General features: G+C 39.6%; 1 pseudogene; it reads left to right on the top strand.

Annotated features, from left to right (window-relative positions):
* The first annotated feature begins 5,284 nt into the window (after nt 1-5,284).
* Nucleotides 5,285-6,032, top strand: LOC109394083 (pre-mRNA-splicing regulator WTAP-like; annotated as a pseudogene).
* The last annotated feature ends 334 nt before the right edge of the window (nt 6,033-6,366 follow it).

The following is a 6,366-nucleotide window of genomic DNA, read 5'->3' as shown; positions in this document are numbered from 1 at the left end:
ACTTAAGATGTGAATTTAATATGCCATATATATTAACTGTCTAAATACTACCAGATGTTTAATCATAAGTGTTTATTAACAAAGACTAAATGGAAGGAGCAGCAAGGGATACGCATCTATTTTTTTCTGATTAATATGAGAGATATCAGCCCTTACTTCTCTACTGCCCAATTCTTTTAATAATGTCTCTGATTTTATAAACTTATTTTCCTAAAGCTCTAGCATCTACATGGCAAACTACAGACAAGCCATTGCCAATGAACAGTTTTACTTGGTCTGAAATATTACTTTAATATTCAAGATGTTTTTGGTTGCAGGTGACAGAAACACAACTCTGACTCTATTAAGTGTGAGAAAAGCAAAATTTTCACTGATCCTCAAGGCTGAAAGGAAAACAAGTTTTCTGCCCATTCTCTCAATTTTTTTCCGTGTGTTAGCTTCATTCCACCAAAGCATCTTGTTCCAAAGGTTTGGGAAAAATTACTCCTGGGAGCTCTTGGGTCTTACACCTCTCAGTTTCAACAACAGAGAAGAAGGTTTAAGACTTGTTCTCTGGACCCAAGTTTAGAAATTCCAGGGAAATGTTTTGATTAATTCAACTTAGGTCAGTTGACCATCTCTGTACCGATTAAAAGTGGTCATGGGTGTAGAGTATATAATAACATGGCAGCACTCATTCAAACCACATGGATAATGTGGAAGGGTGTTAATCTTGGCAGGCAAGAGAAAAGATTTCCATCACGGTTTTTAAATAAGCATTAGTGTAAAGATTATATTTGAACTCACAGAAAATAAAGATTGTATCAGTCAGTGTTTGATTCAGGAAAGAGAAATAACTCTTTCAATCACGCAAATCAACCAAGGCTCAATCTGATTAATATGCTTAAGCTTCAAATTTGAGTTACATTAAGAATGTAATACAGGGGCCAGCCGAGTGGCGCAATGGTTAAGAACTGGCTTGGAATGCCAGAGGGCCCCTGTTCGGATCCCACATATGAGGGCCAGTGACACTGCCCTCCACAGCTAAGATGCTGAACAACAGCTCAACCTAGAGCTGGGCTGCCATGAGTCACCGGCGATGGCGTAGGCTGCAGCCCCTGTGGCAGTGGGTTGCCATAGGCTACCGTATGTAGCCAGCAGCCAGCGTGAGCGGCCAGCAGCCGCAGTGAGGGGCCGTCCAGAAGCCTGCGACTGATCTGCCTCACCCGGGAAGAGCGCAATGATGGTGCCAACTTGGGCCAGTGAAGCAACGTCCTCCACAACTAGACTGAAGAACAAAACGACAGCAACTTGTCTGTTCCCCTTCCCCCGATTCCCCGGCACTATTCCCATCCCCCTAATTCCCCAATAAAAAAATCTTTAAAAAAAATAAAAGAATGTGATACAGGCAATTGACTGCCTACAAAGTTGTTGGAACCAATAGAGGAACTGACATCAGGAGGACTAGTACTGAACTATTTATTGACTCAGAGACAAAATAGGATAATGAATTATAGAAGTGTTAGGCAATCTAGACTAAAATGTTGACAATAATATACCTAGTGAGTCATTTCTTTAGGTAATGGGAAGATTAATAAAGTATTATCAGAAACTCCCTTATCTTCCTTCAAAAATAAAAAAAAGAATAAATGGGTGCTGTTAAGGAATTTTTTCAGGTAAATATTACATTGAGTAAGATCTGGAATATGATCAGTGACCTCTGAAATTTTCAGAGCTATTTTATTTAGGCTGAACTATTATAATTTGTGTGATTTAGAATCCTGATCCCTGCAATAAAGGACTACATTTTTTATTTGTACCTTGTGTTTTGTGTGAGTTATTTGTGCCTGCCTCCTTCTGTATTGTATGTAACAAAGTCAGCCTATTAAAAGATACTTGCAGATATATAGAACAATAAATTAAGTTGAAAAATCAACCAAGGTTCAATCTGACCAATGTGCTTAAACTGCAAATTTGAATTCTCAGGCAGCCAGGGCAAAAAGGAAAACACGATCAATTAGAAAAGTTTCGGTATAATAAATAATAAAGCATATCGAATTATCAAGGAAATCCAATGTAGTCAGTACCTGGAAAACATAGTGAGTACCTCCATGAGAATTTGAAAATATAGGGAATAAAATTTTAGCTAATGGTAATGGAAGAACTGATTATTTGTTTTAACACTCCAGCTTACAACATATTTCTCTTAAAAATAAATAATACAATGAATAGAATAGAATAGAATAGAATAGAATAGAATAGAATAGAATAAGAAATTGTTGTGCCAACATCTTGGATGCAAAAAAATAAAAATAAAAACAAGATTTTAGCCCTGTCTATGGCACTGCTTCTATCCTGGGAGCATTTATCAGTTAGGAACTAACTACTGAAAGGCTGGATTATACTTGGGACAATATTCCAGAGCTATGGGGGCAGCAGCCAGAGAGTCTAGAACCAGCCAAGGTTTGGATCCTAAAGGGTTCTACCCCAGGAAAAAGGGTGGCTTCAAGGATTTCATGATAGAAGTCCAGCTTTGGGTCAACTGGGTGGACAGAAAATCTCAAGTTTTAGAACTGGATTAAAGGAATCCTAATTAGTGCCCCAGAAGAAAAAAAAATCTCTATAGAGGAAGATAATATTACCCTATCTTTCAAAATATTTTTACAAATAACTTCATCACCTGTATCTTCACTCAGAAATTTTGTGTGACAGGGTAGTTGCTATCTGGAATATTTCCAACAAAGTGGCAATGCAAGAGAGAGCATAAGAAAAGCATGCACTAGCTTTAAGAACTTCATAGAAGTCACACATATCATTTCTGCTCATATTTCATTGCTTATTGCAATTCTTATGACCACACTTGGGTTTGATAGAGTTGGGAATTATCTACAGGATGAAAGACCAGAAATTGGTAATTAGTAATACAACTTTTTGGGTCCTACCCTGCAAAAGATAAAATATTAGTTTCTCCCTCCCTTCTCAACCCCTCCCCAAGAGAGATATCCAAAATTTCCATCCATTTACTGCTCAAAGCCAGGATCTCTAAGTGATTCATGTCAGATCTAGATGTTGCTCTTGATCTGGAGAAACACGAACTAAAGAAACAAGGTACCGCCCCTTACATTTCCAAAAGACAGTGGGAGAGAATAACACCAGTACACCCTCTTACACAAAAAGAGGAAAAATATGAGACATACAGAAGTCACTAGTACATAGAAATTTCAAAATCCTGCTGAGCAGATGCCATGAGGGACTTCATTCTGGGGGAGGGATGTGCTTTCTTTCTTTGGAGCACCTTCCCAGACCATCGTTCTCCATGCCTCTTGACGCAGCTCTCTAGAGGTCTTCCTTTTTGCCACTATCCTTGAGCACAACTTAAAACAGCATTGAATAATATGCCTTTCTTGAGGGCTGAGCTTCTCAGCCAGCTTCCTTCTGGTGGAAATCTAGATGCTGTCTTAGTCTATTTGGGTTGCTACGACAGAGCCCTATAGACTGTGTGGCCAATAAATAAACAACAGAAATTAATTTCTCACATTTTTGGAGGCTGGAAGTCTAAGGTCAAGTCACTGGCAGATTTAGTGTTTGGTGAGAACACACGTCCTGGTCATAGATGGCCATCTTTTGAATAAGTCCTCCTGTGGCAGAAGTATCAAGGATCTCTCTAGGATCTCATTTATAAGGGCACTAATCCCATTCAGGTCTCCGTCCTTATGACCTAATCACCTCTCCAAAGGGCCCCACCACCAAATACCATCACAGTGGGCATTAGATGTCAACATATGAATGGGGGGAGGGGCATAAAGGAGGGGGGTGGGACACAAACGTTCAGTGTAAAACAGGCATCTAAGTGGCCTCTTAAGTATCAGTCACAACCCCTTTAAGTCCAAGCTGCTGGCTTTTTGTCTAGTACAATTCTCTGAAAAATGTAGGCAGTTTATTATGTATTTTTTCTGATCTTTTTTTTTTCTCTTTTTTTATTGCCCCATTCCCCACAGCCAGTATAAATGCAGCTCTCCTGTGTCTGTAAGACTTTGATGGGAGAGCCACATGCTTAGTCCCTTTTTCTTGAGCGGTTTGTCCAACTAAAAGTATTTACTGGAAGAAACTTAGTCTATTCAGAAACTTTAACAATCGGTGAGACAACCATACTCTTTATTTGATCCTTACCTTAAGACCTAGTTTTAATTAGCTTTTGACATTTAAAGAATTCCTCAATTTTACCTTTTAATGTTTAAATTTGAGAAGCATTTTTCTTTTCAACCTACATATCCCTGAATTTATAGACTATCTCCCTTCTTTTCATTCTTGCTTGCATATCAGCCAATATTGTTCTGCTCATGTCTTTTTCTTGTAATAAACTTTCAAATGCAGGCAACAGCAGCCAACACATGCTACTAAATATTTGTTTTGCTATAAAGCTACAAGTTATTAAGCATATAATTTGCCTTCTAAATTAACATAGGCAGCAGCTTTACTAACTAATTTACCACAACATAACATGGATTACCCTTCTTCCATCTTCCATTATTAATTTCCTTATAAACTAATGCCTAACCCATAAACCAAAGCCACATATTTTGGGTTATTTGTTACAATAGCACTCCAATCCTAATTCCAATTTGTTTCAATCAGATGGATCTGATGATACTGCAGTAATAAACAACCCTAGAATTTTGGTGGTTTAGAACAACAAATGTTTATTTCTGTCTCACATTATATATCTATCACAAGTAGGATCGTGGCAGTCATCCCCATTATTATTGTCCTCACTCTGGGTCACAGGCTGAGAGAATCACCGCAGCAAAAGAAGAGCATGTACTGACTCTAAAAGCTTCTGCCTAAAAGTGACACACCTCATTTCTGCTTTTATGTTCACACACATTTGAGTTCAACCTGGTAGGTACATATAATCAATGCCAAGGCAGGAAGCGGAGCTAGATATTGGTGGAAAATGTTAGACTCTATCATTAAAATCTATCAAGTGAAAGGAATATGCTTATTATTACTAAAGGAGATAAAAGCCAAGCTTGAAAAAAATCCACCAGCAAACTGGAAAATATGAAAAGTGACACAGGAAATAGAAATAGAAGTAAATATGCAGGATTCTGGAATTAAAACATAAAGTTGAAATTAAGAACTAGAGGGTCTCTGGGGGCTGCGGGACATGCCGCCAAGGCGCAGCCCCTTCCTCGGTGCTTCGAGCCCGATCGGGCGCTGTCCTTTCACCCTTCCTCCCCGCAGCGGGGGCCGGCTGCGGCCTGTCGGTTGCATCCCCGTCGGGAGGCCACTGATCGGATTCAACATGACCAACGAGGAACCTCTCCCCAAAAAGGTTCGACTTAGTGAAACAGATTTCAAAGTTATGGCACGAGACGAATTAATTCTAAGATGGAAACATTATGAAGCATATGGGCAAGCTTTGGAGGGCAAGTACACAGATCTTAACTCTAATGATGTAACTGGCTTAAGGGAGTCTGAAGAAAAACTAAAGCGACAACAGCAAGAGTCTGCGCGCAGGGAAGACATTCTTGTAATTTGACGAGCAACCAAGGAGCAAGAGACGCAAGAGTGTACTACTCAGATCCAGCACCTCAAGCAAGCCCAGCAGCCTAGTGTCACCCAACGGAGATCAGCGACGGTAGACCCAGCGATCAACTTGTTTTTCCTAAAAAATGAAAGGTGAACTGGAACAGACTAAAGACAAACTGGAACAAGCTCCAATGACCTGAGTGCCTGCAAGTTTGCGCCTGACAGGTAAACAAATCACACCCCCCAGTCAAGTCTTCCCACATGGTCCCACTGCGAGAATGCTGTGGTAGGACAGCCACGTACTGGTTTCCACACCAAGACTCAGACATTCTGAACCAAAAAAAAAAAGAAAAAAGAAAAGCCACATTCTTACACTGTCTAGCTGGTAACGGTTAATGTAAAACTTACCAGATGAACCTTGTGTTTCAGCTTTTTTCTCTTCCCCCTCCCCTTGCTTCAGAGGCCTGATGGCCTCGGACTATTCAGAAGAAGGGGCCACCTCCGAAAAATTCCCATTCTAGAACATTTTGACACTTGAGAAATGTTTCTGTTTGAAGAAAATAGAGGGAGAAACAGAAGTCTTAAGTTTGTGGCACACTGTGTCTTCAGACAGTTCGGAGGAATAAAAACCTAGAGATATAAAATCACAAATTGAACATGTGAAATTCCAGTAAAATGCAAACATGGAATGCATCGCTCTTAACCTTGAGCATAGTGACTTAGGGACACTGTATATCAGTTTTGCCTATAAGACTGTAGACTTGTGATTGTTGTTGAACTTCTGGGTCAAAACTCAAATGAGGTGAATTTTGCCTTTAAAGGATTTATTTCCTAAGAAACAACTTAATAGCTATG

This window comes from Hipposideros armiger, unplaced genomic scaffold, assembly GCF_001890085.2.
Source record: "Hipposideros armiger isolate ML-2016 unplaced genomic scaffold, ASM189008v1 scaffold_408, whole genome shotgun sequence".
Classification (NCBI taxonomy): Eukaryota; Metazoa; Chordata; class Mammalia; order Chiroptera; family Hipposideridae; genus Hipposideros; species Hipposideros armiger.
Note: the sequence above shows the minus strand (reverse complement) of the source record. Positions and strands in the feature narration are given on the sequence as shown.